This window comes from Oncorhynchus tshawytscha, linkage group LG06 (assembly GCF_018296145.1).
Source record: "Oncorhynchus tshawytscha isolate Ot180627B linkage group LG06, Otsh_v2.0, whole genome shotgun sequence".
In the NCBI taxonomy this organism is placed as follows: domain Eukaryota; kingdom Metazoa; phylum Chordata; class Actinopteri; order Salmoniformes; family Salmonidae; genus Oncorhynchus; species Oncorhynchus tshawytscha.
The window spans coordinates 48,925,938-48,944,507 of record NC_056434.1 but is presented as its reverse complement, the minus strand read 5'-3'; the positions used below and the strand labels follow the sequence as shown (position 1 = coordinate 48,944,507).

Sequence of the window (18,570 nt, the reverse complement as noted above, 5' to 3'; positions counted from 1 at the left end):
CAACCCCAAGAACACCATCCCAACCGTGAAGCATGAAGGTGGAAACATCATTCTTTGGGGATGCTTTTCTGCAAAGAGGACAGGACGACTGCACCGTATTGAGGGGAGGATGGATGGGGCCATGTATCGCGAGATCTTGGCCAACAACCTCCTTCCCTAAGTAAGAGCATTGAAGATGGGTCGTGGCTGGGTCTTCCAGCATGACAACCACCCGAAACACACAGCCAGGGCAACTACGTAGTGGCTCCGTAAGAAGCATCTCAAGGTCCTGGAGTGGCCTAGCTAGTCTCCTGACCTGAACCCAATAGAACATCTTTGGAGGGAGCTGAAAGTCCGTATTGCCCAGCGACAGCCCCGAAACCTGAAGGATCTGGAGAAGGTCTGTATGGAGGAGTGGGCCAAAATCCCTGCTGCAGTGTGTACAAACCTGGTCAAGAACTACAGGAAATGTATGATCTCTGTAATTGCCAGATACCAAATATTAAGTTCTGCTTTTCTGATGTATCAAATACTTATGTCAGGCAAATGAATTACTTAAAAATCATACAATGTGATTTTCTGGATTTTTGTTTTAGATTCGGTCTCTCACAGTTTAAGTGTACCTATGATAAAAATACAGACCTCTACATGCTTTGTAAGTTGGAAAACCTGCAAAATCGGCAGTGTATCAAATACTTGCTATCCCCACTGTATGTCCTATTTGATTTGGCAATTATTACAAGTTATTTTAATTAATCAGTGGTTCCCCTCTAAATACACCTCTGCTGTCTTCAACCAAGATCTCAGCGATCACTGCCTCATTGCCTGCATCCGTAATGGGTCAGCGGTCAAACGACCTCCACTCATCACTGTAAAACGCTCCCTGAAACACTTCAGCGAGCAGGCCTTTCTAATCGACCTGGCCGGGGTATCCTGGAAGGATATTGATCTCATCCCGTCAGTAGAGGATGCCTAGATATTTTTTTAAATGCCTTCCTAACCATCTTAAATAAACATGCCCCATTCAAGAAATTTAGAACCAGGAATAGATATAGCCCTTGGTTCTCCCCAGACCTGACTGCCCTTAACCAACACAAAAACATCCTATGGCATTCTGCATTAGCATCGAACAGCCCCCGTGATATGCAGCTGTTCAGGGAAGCTAGAAACCATTATACACAGGCAGTTAGAAAAGCCAAGGCTAGCCTTTTCAAGCAGAAATTTGCTTCCTGCAACACTAACTCAAACAAGTTCTGGGACACTAAAGTCCATGGAGAATAAGAACACCTCCTCCCAGCTGCCCACTGCACTGAATATAGGAAACACTGTCACCACTGATAAATCCACCATAATTGAGAATTTCAATAAGCATTTTTTCTACGGCTGGCCATGCTTTCCACCTGGCTACTCCTACCCCGGTCAACAGCACTGCACCCCCAACAGCAACTCGCCCAAGCCTTCCCCATTTCTCCTTCTCCCAAATCCATTCAGCTGATGTTCTGAAAGAGCTGCAAAATCTGGACCCCTACAAATCAGCCGGGCTAGACAATCTGGACCCTTTCTTTCTAAAATTATCTGCTGAAATTGTTGCCACCCCTATTACTAGCCTGTTCAACCTCTCTTTCGTGTCATCTGAGATTCCCAAAGATAGGAAAGCAGCTGCGGTCATCCCCCTCTTCAAAGGGGGGGGACACTCTTGACCCAAACTTCTACAGACCTATATCTATCCTACTGTGCCTTTTCTAAGGTCTTCGAAAGCCAAGTCAACAAACAGATTACCGACCATTTCGAATCTCACCATACCTTCTCTGCTATGCAATCTGGTTTCAGAGCTGGTCATGGGTGCACCTCAGCCACGCTCAAGGTCCTAAACGATATCTTAACCGCCATCGATAAGAAACATTACTGTGCAGCCGTATTCATTGATCTGGCCAAGGCTTTCGACTCTGTCAATCACCACATCCTCATCGGCAGACTCGACAGCCTTGGTTTCTCAAATGATTGCCTCGCCTGGTTCACCAACTACTTCTCTGATAGAGTTCAGTGTGTCAATTCGGAGGGTCTGCTGTCCGGACCTCTGGCAGTCTCTATGGGGGTGCCACAGGGTTCAATTCTTGGACCGACTCTCTTCTCTGTATACATCAATGAGGTCGCTCTTGCTGCTGGTGAGTCTCTGATCCACCTCTACGCAGACGACACCATTCTGTATACTTCCGGCCCTTCTTTGGACACTGTGTTAACAACCCTCCAGGCAAGCTTCAATGCCATACAACTCTCCTTCCGTGGCCTCCAATTGCTCTTAAATACAAGTAAAACTAAATGCATGCTCTTCAACCGATCGCTACCTGCACCTACCCGCCTGTCCAACATCACTACTCTGGACGGCTCTGACTTAGAATACGTGGACAACTACAAATACTTAGGTGTCTGGTTAGACTGTAAACTCTCCTTCCAGACCCATATCAAACATCTCCAATCCAAAGTTAAATCTAGAATTGGCTTCCTATTTCGCAACAAAGCATCCTTCACTCATGCTGCCAAACATACCCTTATAAAACTGACCATCCTACCAATCCTCGACTTTGGCGATGTCATTTACAAAATAGCCTCCAATACCCTACTCAACAAATTGGATGCAGTCTATCACAGTGCAATCCGTTTTGTCACCAAAGCCCCATATACTACCCACCATTGCGACCTGTACGCTCTCGTTGGCTGGCCCTCGCTTCATACTCGTCGCCAAACCCACTGGCTCCATGTCATCTACAAGACCCTGCTAGGTAAAGTCCCCCTTATCTCAGCTCGCTGGTCACCATAGCATCTCCCACCTGTAGCACACGCTCCAGCAGGTATATCTCTCTAGTCACCCCCAAAACCAATTCTTTCTTTGGCCGCCTCTCCTTCCAGTTCTCTGCTGCCAATGACTGGAACGAACTACAAAAATCTCTGAAACTGGAAACACTTATCTCCCTCACTAGCTTTAAGGAGCAGCTCACAGATTACTGTACCTGTACATAGCCCACCTATAATTTAGCCCAAACAACTACCTCTTTCCCAACTGTATTTAATTTATTTATTTTGCTCCTTTGCACCCCATTATTTTTATTTCTACTTTGCACATTCTTCCATTGCAAAACTACCATTCCAGTGTTTTACTTGCTATATTGTATTTACTTTGCCACCATGGCCTTTTTTGCCTTTACCTCCCTTCTCACCTCATTTGCTCACATTGTATATAGACTTGTTTATACTGTATTATTGACTGTATGTTTGTTTTACTCCATGTGTAACTCTGTGTCGTTGTATCTGTCGAACTGCTTTGCTTTATCTTGGCCAGGTCGCAATTGTAAATGAGAACTTGTTCTCAACTTGCCTACCTGGTTAAATAAAGGTAAAATAAATAAAAAATCCCCCCTGCAGAAATCCCCCATAGCCTACTCATTTTAGACCAACAGGAAACATTATTGTTTTGGCTACATTGACGGAGTGTTGCTGTGCTTTGTATAGCATCTTCCAAATAATACAAATTGAGTTGCCATTTATTGTTGTTTCCTTTAGATATAGAATGTTTGTCCTGACAGTAGTGCAAATTACATAAAATGTCAGTTTTTGTTAGAATCCAGGCTATAATTTACCTCAACACTTGAGGCGTCATGATAGTGTGGAACATCTGAGTAATTCTTAGCAGTCTGGAACTAGAACATTCATAAATCGATCTTTCCTAATATGGGATTAGAACTGTTGAGTTCTCCATGATGGGCTGGGTTTCCAGAACCAGATTAATAGCCTACTTTTGAGTCCTGCACACTTTCAGTTGAATCTCCATTTGAAAGTGCTTTTTAGTCCAGGAATAGGCTTCATCTGGGTGTGGGGAAACCCCCTAGTCCTAAAAGTTGTGCAACTTGAATGAGCTGTTGTGTTGTTGTCCAGTGTTAGTTATCAACTGCCTTCCTCCCAGCGATGTTGTAGATTGTAGTCTACGACCGAAGGTTCGATTTCGAACACTTTTTCCATTGATATTCAACTAATGTTCCAGATTTTCAAGCTTCTTTTGCAAAGAATTTGTGTTTTGGTTACTACATGTTTCCATATGTGTTATTTTATACCGTTGATGTCTTCACTTTTTTCTACAATGTAGAAAATAATTTTAAATAAAGAAAAACCCTGGATTGAGTAGGTGTCCAAACTTTTGACTGGTACTGTATGTATATACTGTACACTTTATATGAAATACATATTTGTTTAGATTAACTTTTCTAGGTGCGGAAGTAAAAGTGGGTTTGGGTAACTCACTAGGGTCTGTAGTATTTACACAATGCTTTCCGAAAGTATTCACACCACTTGACTTTTTCCACATTTTCTTGTGTTTACAGTATGCATTTAAAATGTATTTAAATTGCGATTTTGTGTCACTGGCCTACACACAATACCCCATAATGTCAAAGTGTAATTATGTTTTTTGAAAAGTTTACAAATTTAATTAAAAATGAGAAGCTGAAATGTCTTTAGTCAATAAGTATTCAACCCCAGGCCTAAATAAGTTCAGGAGTAAAAATGTCCTTAAATTATCTGTAAGGTCCCTCAGTCGATTAGTGAATTTCAAAGATTCTTTGGCAAAGAAGGACACCTATTGGTGCATGGGTAAAACGCATACAGTGGGGCAAAAAAGTATTTAGTCAGCCACCAATTGTGCAAGTTCTCCCACTTAAAAAGATGAGAGGCCTGTAATTTTCATCATAGGTGCACTTCAACTATGACAGACAAAATGAGAAAAAAAATCCAGAAAATCACAATGTAGGATTTTTTATGAATTTATTTACAAATTATGGTGGAAAATAAGTATTTGGTCAATAACAAAAGTTTCTCAATACTTTGTTATAATACCCTTTGTTGGCAATGACAGAGGTCAAACATTTTCTCTAAGTCTTCACAAGGTTTTCACACACTGTTGCTGGTATTTTGGCCCATTCCTCCATGCACATCTCCTCTAGAGCAGTGATGTTTTGGGGCTGTTGCTGGGCAACACGGACTTTCAACTCTCTCCAAAGATTGTCGATGGGGTTGAGATCTGGAGACTGGCTAGGCCACTCCAGGACCTTGATATACTTCTTACAAAGCCACTCCTTCGTTGCCCGGGCGGTGTGTTTGGGATCATTGTCATGCTGAAAGACCCAGCCACGTTTCATCTTCAATGCCCTTGCTGATGGAAATATGTTTTCACTCAAAATCTCACGATACATGGCCCCATTCATTCTTTCCTTTACACGGATCAGTCGTCCTGGTCCATTTGCAGAAAAACAGCCCCAAAGCATGATGTTTCCAGCATGATTTTTGCTCATCGTTCTTGTGATCATTTTGACCCCACGGGGTGAGATCTTGCGTGGAGCCCCAGATCGAGGGAAATTATCAATGGTCTTGTATGTCTTCCATTTCATAATAATTGCTCCCACAGTTGATTTCTTCAAACCAAGCTGCTTACCTATCGCAGATTCAGTCTTCCCAGCCTGGTGCAGGTCTACAATTTTGTTTCTGGTGTCCTTTGACAGCTCTTTGGTCTTGGCCATAGTGAAGTTTGGAGTGTGACTGTTTGAGGTTGTGGACAGGTGTCTTTTATACTGATAAGTTCAAACAGGTGCCATTAATACAGGTAACGAGTGGAGGACAGAGGAGCCTCTTAAAGAATAAGTTACAGGTCTGTGAGAGCCAGAAATCTTGCTTGTTTGTAGTTGACCAAATACTTATTTTCTACCATAATTTGCAAATAAATCCTAATGTGATTTTTTGGGATTTTTTTTCTAATTTTGTCTGTCATAGTTGAAGTGTCTCAGGCCTCTCATCTTTTTAAGTTGGAGAACTTGCACAATTGGTGGCTGACCAAATACTTTTTTGCCCCACTGTACATTGAATATCCCTTTGAGCATGGTAAAGTTATTAATTACACTTTGGATGGTGTATCAATACACCAAGTCACGACAAAGATATAGGCGTCCTTCCTAACTCCGTTGCCGGAGAGGAAGGAAACCGCTCTGGGATTTCACCATGAGGCCAATGGTGACTTTAAAACAGTTGAATGGCTTTGATAGGAGAAACAGAGGATGGGATTAACAACATTGTAGTTTCTCCACAATACTAATCTAATTGACAGAGTGAAAAGAAGGAAGCCTGTACAAAATAAAAAATATTCCAAAGCATGCATCCTCTTTGCAACAAGGCACTAAAGTAAAACTGAAAAAAGAAATGTCCTGAACACAAAGCGTTATGTTTGGGGTAAATCCAACACAACATGAAGTACCACACTTCATATTTTCAAGCATGATAGTGGCTGCATCATGTTATGGGTATGCTTGTCATCAGCAAGGACTCCCTTTTTTAAAAATAAAAATAAACGGAATAGGCAAAATCCTAGAGGAAAATCTGGTTCAGTCTGCTTTCCAACAGACACTGGGATACAAATTCACCTTTCAGCAGGAAAATAACCTAAAACACAAGGCCAAATATATGCTGAATGTTTTTAATTGTGTGTACATTGGTGAATTTTATTATTTATTTAACATGCATCAGGTCTAGCATTTTGGCTAGACAAATCAAATACACTGTACAAATATATAAATATATAAACTCAACATGCAACAATTAACGATTTTACTAGGTTACAGTTCATGATTGGGACTCCCATAGGGCGGTGCACTATTGGCCCGGCGTCTTCAGACTGTCACATGTGCTCAGTGTGAACCTGCTTTCATCTGTGAAGAGCACAGGGCGCCAGTGGCGAATTTGCCAATCTTGGTGTTCTCTGGCAAATGCCAAACTTCCTGCACGGTGTTGGGCTGTAAGCACAACCCCCACCTGTGGACGTTGGGCCCTCATACCACCCTCATGGAGTCTGTTTCTGACCTTTTGAGCAGACACATGCACATTTGTGGCCTGCTGGAGGTCATTTTGCAGGGCTCTGGCAGTGCTCCTCCTGCTCCTCCTTGCACAAAGGCGGAGGTAGCGGTCCTGCTGCTGGGTTGTTGGGCTCATCCACGTCTCCTGATGTACTGGCCTGTCTCCTGGTAGTGCCTCCATGCTCTGGACACTACGCTAACAGACACAGCAAACCTTCTTGCCACAGCTCGCATTGATGTGCCATCCTGGATGAGCTGCACTACCTGAGCCACTTGTGTGGGTTGTAGACTCCGTCTCATGCTACCACTAGAGTGAAAGCACTGCCAGCATTCAAGTGACCTAAACATCAGCCAGGAAGCATAGGAACTGAGAAGTGGTCTGTGGTCACCACCTGCAGAACCACTCCTTTATTGGGTGTGTCTTGCTAATTGCCTATAATTTCTACCTGTTGTCTATTCCATTTGCACAACAGCATGTGAAATTTATTGTCAATCAGTGTTGCTTCCTAAGTGGACAGTTTGATTTCACAGAAGTGTGATTGACTTGGAGTTACATTGTGTTGTTTAAGTGTTCCCTTTATTTATTTGATGCAGTATTCTAGTAACATCATGATGCCGTAGGTTAGAGTTCACCAGCCCACTTACACCTATAGCCTATCAATGGTTATCATGGTGATTACAGCGCTTTTCTTCAACCCACCCTGGTCGCAATGAATCTGTTTCCATCTTGGACTTGGGTTTTTGGACTGAAAGTAGCAGGGTTATGGGTTTGGGTTTTTGTGATATGATTTTAAAAATCAAAGTCCCGCAACACTTCGTATGACCTATCTGTTTTTTACTCACCTGTTTTGTATTCTAGGGACTCTAGTGAGTAGACTGGACCCTGGTTTTATGGACACGCAGTCAGTCGTTTTTCCTGAACAGTGCTAAATACAGTAAGACAGTAATATTTCCATTTCCATATTTCCTTTGCAAAGCTCTAAAATCATTGGAATATCATTATTTCATAGTGCATTTAATGTTTAAAAGTCAAATTCCGTGATTATTCTTTCAATAATCGAACCAAAAGCAACCTCAAAAAGCACTATTCGCTCGTCACCAGGCCCTCTGAAGCGGCTGCCAAACGCAATCATGCTGTTCATTGTAAATATCATAGTATGATGTTAATACATAGGGAGAGGGTATAACTCTGGATAGTTCACGATGAGGACCACCTATAGCGTAGAGTGAGTGATTTAGTTTGATAGCTGATGAAAGAAAGGGTTTACACTTCTCCTTTAACACTCAGAGCGCTGGAATTCAATAACTAGTAGAATGGCCATGCCAGTCATTCTGACCGTTGATATTTCAAATTGTATAAATATTCCATAAATACTAAATTAATGCATTTATTATGGTAAAATAGGTAATAAGAAACCTCAGGACTCAAAATGCAAATCATAATCAGTCACAAAATGTGTTGATTGATCCAGAAGCACATAGACTGTAATGCTAAAATAAGGTGATAGTGTATTTTCTGACTAAGACAACAGTTTCCTACCAAGCTGGCCCATCCAAACAACACCTAAACTATATTAAAACTAATTTCACATAATAATAATAATATTGTAGATATGGCTTAAAGACTAGATTAAATTGACAATAGTCTGATGGGTGACAATCCTTATCCCAGTCTGCTGTTCCCACATGCTTCAAGAGGGCCAACATTGTTCCTGTTCCCAAGAAAGCTAAGGTAACTGAGCTAAACGACTACCGCCCCGTAGCACTCACTTCCGTCATCATGAAGTGCTTTGAGATACTAGTCAAGGACCATATCACCTCCACCCTACCGGACACCCTAGACCCACTCCAATTTGCTTACTGCCCCAATAGGTCCACAGACGACGCAATCACAACCACACTGCCCTAACCCATCTGGACAAGAGGAATACCTATGTGAGAATGCTGTTCATCGACTACAGCTCAGCATTTAACACCATAGTACCCTCCAAACTCGTCATCAAGCTCGAGACCCTGGGTCTCGACCCCGCCCTGTGCAACTGGGTACTGAACTTCCTGATGGGCCGCCCCCAGGTGGTGAGGGTGGGTAACAGCATCTCCACCCTGCTGATCCCCAACACTGGGGCCCCACAAGGGTGCGTTCTGAGCCCTCTCCTGTACTCCCTGTTCACCCATGACTGCGTGGCCATGCACGCCTCCAACTCAATCATCAAGTTTGCGGACAACACTAGTGGTAGGCTTGATTACCAATGACGACGAGACGGCCTACAGGGAGGAGGTGAGGGCCCTCGGAGTGTGGTGTCAGGAAAATAACCACACACTCAACGTCAACAAAACAAAGATGATGATTGTGGACTTCAGAAAACAGCAGAGGGAGCACCCTCTTATCCACATCGTGGTGGAGAAGGTGGAAAGTTTTAAGTTCCTCGGCGTGCACATCACGGACAAACTGAATTGGTCCACCCACACAGAAAGCGTTGTGAAGAAGGTGCAGCAGTGCCTCTTCAACCTCAGGAGGCTGAAGAAATTTGGTTTGTCACCAAAAGCACTCAAACTTCTACAGATGCACAATCGAGAGCACCCCGTCGGGCTGTATCACCGCCTGGTACGGCACCGCTCCGCCAACAACAGTAAGGCTCTCCAGAGGGTAGTGAGATCTGCACAACGCATCACCGGGTGCAAACTACCTGCCCTCCAGGACACCTACACCACTCGATGTCACAGGAAGGCCATAAAGATCATCAAGGACAACAACCACCCGAGCCACTGCCTGTTCACCCCACTATCATCCAGAAGGCGAGCTCAGTACAGGTGCATGAAAGCAGGGACCGAGAGACTGAAAAACAGCTTCTATCTCAAGGCCATCCAACTGTTAAACAGCCACCACTAACATTGAGTGGCAGTTGCCAACATACTGACTCAACTCCAGCCACTTTAATCATGGAAATTGATGTAAAAATGTATCACTAGCCACTTTAAACAATGCCACTTAATATAATGTTTACATACCCTACATTACTCATCTCATATGTATATACTGTACTCGATACCATCTACTGCATCTTGCCTATGCCGTTCTGTACCATCACTCATTCATATATCTTTATGTACATATTCTTTATCCCTTTACACTTGTGTGTATAAGGTAGTAGTTGTGGAATTGTTAGATTACTCGTTGGTTATTACTGCATTGTCTGAACTAGAAGCACAGGCATTTCGCTACACTCGCATTAACATCTGCTAACCATGTGTATGTGACAAATAAAATTTGATTTGATATTATCAATTGTCAAATAGAAAATGACGAGACTGATGGCCTGTGCAGCATGCATTCCAGATGTTTTGAATGCGAAACCCTATCAGAAAGAGCAGATTCCAAAGTTTTGAACTAACCTATTTTTGGGACACAAAAAACCTGTACAAATTGTGCGGATGGTCTCGGTTTCAAAATATAGCTTTTATTTGGAAAACCGTGGCTCCATGTATTCCTCATGGGAGTAGGCGTCTAGTGACTATAATCAATGGCCATTTGGGATATTCCATTATATTCTTACTGTAAAATATGTGTGTTGACTGGTAGGACTGATGTCTGCTAAACGAACAAGTTGATTTCATTGGCATGGCGCAGCTACGAAGCTCAGATAAATACAACTCAAAATCTGTTCGCTTTAAATAAATTGCATTGTTTTTTTTTATGACCTTCCTAAACGAAATATGAACGGGTTTATTTGTGATTGTGTATATTAACACTAGAATGGCGGAGTGTAACATGTCTCAAAACTAATTTAAATGTTTAATTACTCTAACAATGGCAAAGTAATGTCCCCCTTGTCCTTCGCTTTTCCTATACAAGTCTATACAACACATTGTCATTGTTAGAATCTTAATATCGCAAACAGAACTGGAGTTATAACCAGTTTTAGGAGGGCATGTCACTTTTCTGAATGATCTTCCCCAGCCTGCTCCGCTCCTTCTCCGATAGTTGAAATGAACGATGAGGGGAAATGGACGATGCATAATTATGTAATCACCAATTGTGAATGAAGAACAGGGCGGCCATTGTATTCAGGCCTATTGTATTAATCTATTCTAATTATAATCTCAAAAAGTTGTACCCAAAACGAGTCCACCAAATCCAAGCAGTTTCATTAGTCTACTCTAGGCCGACTTGGAGTAAGCTACACAGTGAGCGTGCATAATTTACAATGGGACCAAGACGAATGGATGCACATGCTGTGTTAGTGTTGCTACAAGATCTGAATAACAACGACTCGGATGGCGGAGAAGAAATAGATCATGACATCTATGATTATTATTATTCTGATTCATACTGAACGGCTTTCCATATCTGGGAAAGGAGCCGCAGCGGGTGAGCAGGTTTCGGGTAATGTTTCTGATCAGATGGCACAGTTGTACTAGCTGAAAGGAGGAACTTGCCGCTGGCCTGTTGCTGTGTTTTACAACATGCTCGACTTGGCTGCTATCAACCCACACGTGTTGTTCAAGCAGTGCATGAACAACACCCACGAGACCAGAAGAGACTTCATCATGAGTCTGGCACACGGGCTGCGTGAGAGACACATGAGGTCCAAGTAAAGATTCCTTGCGTGCCAAATTGTGCACTGGTTTCATGGAGGAGAAGCTGCAAGGTTGGCAGATGCACTTAGAACAGAACCGGACACCCAATCCAGCTGCAAGTGACTTGTTTGTGGGAAGCGTTGCATTCAAGTGAGTTAAAAGATAACTAAATGAGATCCAACTATTGCGTGAAGACGCACACAATACTGTAAGCAGGAGCGAGGCCACAAATACAACGTCTAATAACTGAAAATAAGACTATTTTTTGACCACTGTCATATCGACACTTAAATTCATTATAAATACCATTATTGCTTTTGTGCTGATTTTTCACCGTTCACAAGCACGCTATACTGATATTTAGGCTACTGATATTTTCGTCATTGACCGCGTGTCTTGCGGTTTGGGTATTTCCATTTGTTTTGTCATTATAAACATACGCTTTTACTGTGTTTCAATACACATGCTTTTTGTTTCATAGTTGTTTTTTTCGTTTTTACATATGGCCTACAGTAACAAACTAATGAAAATGTTATGTTCTTTCAAATACTTACATTTGGTAATGTTACCTAACAACTTCATAAACACACCCAAATGACATTGGCAATGAGGCCAGGCTTTTCTAGTTAAAAATCGATTTATTAGACTGGTGGCTTGGTACTCATCAAGGCCCGACTCTTCTTCTGTTAAATATGCATATGGTAATATTGACCGTCATGACGCTTTTGAGGATGAAATGCTCAAAGTTTTGGTCTGAAAGTACTGCTAAACCGGTGGGTTTAAGGTTTTTAATTGAAATTACAAAAGTGTTTAGGTATTTTCTCTCCATTAGGTCAAAGGGGTTTTGATGATAGAGTGATGTATGGCAGTTGAATGTTTTGGTAGAGACACAATAAAGACATATGATTTAACTAGTGTCACAACACAGACCTGAATCTAAACAACGTGGTTGGTGACAAGGTGTACACCAGAGCGATCCTGACTTTATAAGACAATGTGTACCCTCAAAGTGTAGCCTTGCAGTAGTTCACTGTCAGCTTTGACCTAGTTTGGTTAAGTTCAAAACAAATCAGAATGGAGAAAGGCCACTTAGAATGAATTTGCTGCCATCCTAGGGTCATGCACTACTCATAAAACATATTAAGAACTTTCCTTATTCCCAAATAGAAAATTCAGTCATACGGTCAAAAATGAGAAAAAAAAATAGTGATATTATATTTTGGCCCTATGTCGCCCAGCCCTAACTATAGGGAAGGCGTAGCCTAAAGCTTACATGTTAACAGTAAATGAAGGACACAGCCTCATTGGCCTGTGCCTGAAATGGTACCACAACGTAACATTTGATACAGTTTACAATACAAGGTTATCCTGATATATGCCTAATCCTCTCCAAATTCATAACTCATAGCTACAAGACAAGTTCAGAGTCCACTGAAGCTATTGCTTCATTGTAAACCACATTTTGCTGCCTTTTTGTACTTCTAAAATATGATTTTAAAATACTCTGTCAAGCTAGTTATTGAGAGTTCAAATGGGGGCCACGTTAAATCAGAAAGCAGGCAGGCAAACTGCCTTGTGGACGTTATGTTTGACACCCCTGGTTATTTTGTGGTTAGCTAACCATTTAACATAACGCACTGCTGAATTTCACAGTCACACAATCTCACTTTTAAACTGCTGAACTCAATATGACATTCAGTCATTGGATTACTGCATTGTTGGGTTAAGAGCTTGCAAGAAAGGCATTTCACTGTACTTATGCAAGTGACATTAAAACTTTGATCTTGGCAGTCCGTCATTGAATTGCATACTGCACACCTATTCCCCTGGTACCTCTAGGCTTAGGCATTTGTAGTAAATGCTACGGCTAACAACTCATTATGTTATGTCTAATTTGCATTTCTTATATATGCCATTTAGCAGATGCTTTTATCCAAAGCGACTTACGTTCATGCGTGTATACATTTTACATATGGGTGGTCCCAGGAACTGAACCCACTATCCTGGCATTGCAAGCACCATGCTCTACCAACTGCACTACAGAGGACCACATTTCTTCTTCCTTTCTTGAGGGCGTGAGGCAATTAAAGTAACATAACATGCATTGCATTCCCTGCCAAGTGTTTCTCTGTGCCCATTGTTTTCCCCCTAGTTCACATGCAGTACAAAGCTTTAAAACATCTCCTAGGTTTCCAATGAAAATGATTCTGTATTCATAACAAATAAAAGATAAGGAAGTGAGAGTGACATGCATGCCAGGCAAATTTGACCTTGCTTAAAGACGTACTGCGGGAACTTTGGTGACTACTAATGATCTGTTAATCTTTCCGCTTTGGGCTGGATGTGTCAATGAAGTTCATACATGCATCGATAAGCAGAATAAGTCTTACCTCAATTAGCCACGAAATCCCTAGTTTGAAGGCGACTGTTTTTCTGGAAGCTGTGCTGCGCCATTTCTCCTTCATTTTCACCCGTGCGTGCCGGCCCCATATCAATTCGAGTTGTACCAGTGAGCTTCAGCCCCTCGCCATTTGAGTGACGTCTAGCAAGAGGCACACACAGCAGAGCGGGAGAGAGCAATGCCGTGGGGCACATACTGTATCCGCACATATGTAACATGGTGCTCAATCTTCAGGGACCACTTTTGGCTCGGGAGCGCTACTTTCAGAACTGCTGTCTAAAAAGCATACAAAAGGGATCTCTTTAATCTATCATGTAGATATGCTGACTGGTAATGCAAGGGAGAGTGCTCTGCTGATATGGTGTGCGAACTGATAAGTAACTCTTCTAACATGCTTGTCTTGGTGTCCTCCGATCAACCTGAAATGGTCACTTATAACGAACTATAACATATAGTTGGGAAAACTCTAGCTTGCCTTGTATGTATGTATGTATGCTAACATGTAATGTAAAGTGTTCAACTGATATTGTGTGTGTACTGAGTATATGAGTCCCAACAGCTAAATCTATGAGTGTTCAAAACATTTTCCATAACAGACTGACCAGGAGAAAGCTATGATCCCTTATGCTATGCCACCTGTTAAATCCACTTCAATCCGTGTAGATGAAGGAGGCAGGTTATATGGTTATTTTTAAGCCCCGGGACAATTGTAACATGGATTGCGTATGTGTGTCATTCAGAGGATGAATGGGCAAGACAAAATATTTAAGTGCCTTTGAACGGGCTATGGTAGTAGGTGTCAGGTGCACCGGTCTGAGTGTCAACAACTGCAACGCTGCTGGGTTTTCACACTCAACAGTTTCCCGTGTGTATCAAGAATGGTCCACCAAACAAAGGACATCCAGCAATCTTGGCACAAGTGTGGGAAACATTGGAGTCAACATGGTCCAGCATCCCTGTGGAACACTTTTGACACCTTGTAGAGTCCATGCCCCTATGAATTGTTCTCAGGTCAAAGGGGGGGTGCAACTCAATATTAGGAAGGTGTTCCTAATGATTTGTTCACTGCGTATGTGAACCCATGCCTCTGTGCCCAATGCACTCTTCCATTCAAAATGAGCATTTCAGTAATTCGCAGGATAAGTGTATTCAAGGAGGCTTATGTTCATCATGCCTTTCATTGTGTTCTTATTTGTATTTTGTTCCCTACTCCCCCCCCCCCTCCTTCCCCTTTTTCTCCAGGCCCTCTCTTTGATCATGCTCCCCTTCACCCCAGCCTCCAACCTCTTCTTCCCCGTGGGCTTCGTGGTAGCAGAAAGGGTGCTCTATGTCCCCAGTATGGGATTCTGTGTTCTCGTGGCACACGGCTTCAGGATTGTCCCCCCCCCAAAGGGTGGGTAGTACAGTAGTTAGCTTGGTCCCAGATCTGTTTGTGTTGTCTTTGGTCATTGTTGTAAAGACAACACAAATGCATCTGGGACCATTTGGAGTGAGTAGTACCCTTCCAACACAAACGCCCATAGGGTGTAATGGGGTATTAAACATCTCCAAAGCATAAAATAAGCACTTTAACAATGGACCACTCTCAGGGGCGGTATACCGGAAACTGATAATAAACTTAGTCTTGGACTAAGAAGCACTTTCAATTATCCAAGACTAGGCTTAAAGACCCAATGCAGTCGTTTGTGCTGTATATCAATATCAAATAATTTCTGGGTAACAATGAAGTTACTGTAATAGTTGTCCATTAAAATGGAAAAAATGTCTCTGCCAAGAATTTAGCTGCAACTGTCTGGGAGTGGTCTGAATGGGATGCTATTGGCAGAAAGGTTTGGAACCTTTGTTATTCGTCTACCCTGAGTACACAAAACATTAAGAACACCTGCTCTTTCCATGACATAGACTGACCAGGTGAATCCAGGTGAAAGCTATGATACCTAATTGATGTTACTTGTAAAATCCACTTTAATCAGTGTAGATGAAGGGAAGGAGACACGTTAAAGAAGGTATATTCAGCGTATTAACTAATTTTCCGCGTGGTGGTGTCACCAGGCAAGCCGAAACTCCCGCCCATGCAAACAGGCTAATTATAAGGTCCTTTGTAGATTCCAGAAACTATCAGGAAATAACACTGATCAAACGGTGGCCGCAATAATGCAGAATTTTGTGTTTTTCACACCGAATTAAATCCAATTCATACGAAGTATCTTGCTACGTTTTGTAAGCACAGCTCTAAAATGCTTCTTATTGAAATTTCTGCTCGGCAGATTTCGGAACTCACACGGCCCCTGTCAAATTTTGTCACACTTTTACAGTGTTAGTTTCGTCAGCTGTTGTATAATATTATACAAAACAAGAAAAACTGACCTTTTAATCTGTGTCCAGGAAACGAGCCCTCAGTGTCTCTCTTCAGCCACAATTTCAAACAAAATTGTACGAACTAGACAGCATTATCAATTTAGGGGGTATTATTTGGGTGATTTACAGTCTTTTAACAGAATCAAAATGTGTCTCTTTACCTTTTTCCCTTTACTTACCAGACACATGAAGAACATTTCCTGGCTGATGATCGGAGTGCTCCTCACCACACACACAGTCAAGACCTTCAACAGAAACTGGGACTGGGAATCTGAATACACACTTCACCTCTGCCCTGAAAGTATGCCATCCTGATCTCCTCATCCTTGGCCTCATTTAAAATAAACTCTCCGATTGTTCTTATTGTCCATTGTCACCCCCCCAAAAAAAAAAAAAAAAAAAAATGTTTAACCATTTTTTTAAAGCTAAACACATTCAGTTGTATTTCTTTCTTTCTTTATATTCATGAGTCTGGGAGAGAACGTATAGTCCTAGGCAATGCTGTTGGTTCATTGATTGTGCAGGGCAGCTTACAGAGTTAGACTACTATAGTGAATTTGTATTTGATTTTGAATAGCCTAGTAATAGGGATTTTTTTTTTAAATTGCATAATTAATAAGGTGACACATTAGGCTACATTTAGTTACATAATATCTCACCACTGTGTGTTTCCATCTCTTCCCCTTTCTTAAGCGCGCAGAAAGAGGAGCTGTCAACAGTTGAATGAAAGGTTTTGTGAAAACATGTTACTTTCAATGTTCACGAAACAGATTTCACTTGGTTTCCCAAATTAAGCACTGGGTAGCTGCAGGTACAGGGTTGGGAAGCCCATAGGATACAGTTTGGGCGGAAAATCACCTGTCGCTCAACGAGAGGCTGCATGCTCCTCAAACAGTGGTTGATGCTTGGAGTGAAATAACCGGAGTAGCCTACCCCAACGAACAACATGCGTGAAAGTGGCTTCCATTCGCTATTGAAGTGCATAGGCAGACAATCTCTTTTTAACATATTAGTAAAGATAGTAGTACATTGAGAATAGTCTGATGGGTGATAATACGATCACTTGATGAGAGAACAGTGTGTGTCGCCAGAGGGAAGGAACGGAGCCAAGCTTCTTTCTTTTTTTACGACTTTCTCAAATCATCAATAGCCTTCAGTCGCATCATGCAGCCCATATATGTTTTAATTTAAGACATTCTAAGGTTTGTATCATTAACAACTAAAGTTGCCAAATAACTATACATCTAGCGTAGTGTATAGGACCTGTTTCAAATGACCACTTTTACGCTCAACATAGACTTCACATGCTCATTCGGTCCGGAGTGGGAAAAATATCCTTTCTATTTTATTCAGATAAATTCAATTATATTCTTCATAATATAAAATCATATAATATAAAATAATGACACGGGACTTATAAGCATATTTTGTCTGCTAAATGAACAAGCCTACAGCCTATGGCATGCCAGATAACATAGAGTAATAGGCCAACCCATGTTGTGTTAATCTGTAATCGTAACTTTTTAGCCTCTCTCTCCTTTCTGGGGAGGTTCCCATTGCTTGGAAGGCAGCCACTGTTCATCCTTTATTTAAAGGGGGAGATCAAGCTGATCCTAAATGATATATTTTTATTTTGCCCTGTTTATGAAGTGTTAGAAAAACTTGTCAATAATCAACTGACTGATTTTCTTTATCTATAGTATTCTCCCTGGTATGCTATCTGGTTTCTGCTCAGGTTATGGATGTGTCACTGCAACCTTAAAGGTCCACAATGATGTCACCATTGTCCTTGTTTCTAAGCAATATTGTGCTGCTATTTTGATTGACTTGTTCAAAGCTTTTGATACGATAGACAATTCCATTCTTGTGGGCCAACTAAGGAGTATTGGTGTCTCTGAGGGGTGGCCTGGTTTGTTAACTACCTCTCTCAAAGATTGCAGTGTATGAAGTCAGAAAATCTGCTCTCAGCCACTGCCTATCACCACGGGAGTACCCCAAGGCTCAATCCTAGGCCCCATGCTCTTCTCAATTTACATCAACAACATAGCTCAGGCAGTAGGAAGCTCTCTCATCCATTTATATGAAGATGATACAGTCTTATACTATTTTGTGTTAAATGCTCTACAACAAAGCTTTCTTAGTGTCCAACAAGCTTTCTCTACCCTTAACCTTGTTCTGAACACCTCCAAAACAAAGGTCATGTAGTTTGGCAAGAAGAATGCCCCTCTTCCCACAGGTATTATTGCTACCTCTGAGGGTTTAGTACTTGGGAGCACTGTCCTTCTCTCAGCACATATCAAAACTGCAAGCTAAAGTTAAATCTAGACTCTATCGTAATCGCTCCTCTTTCACCCCAGCTGCCATACT

General features: G+C 41.8%; 1 pseudogene; it reads left to right on the top strand.

Annotated features, from left to right (window-relative positions):
- LOC112252659 overlaps positions 1–18,570 on the top strand; it is a 67,591-nt pseudogene that overhangs the window by 24,959 nt on the left and 24,062 nt on the right.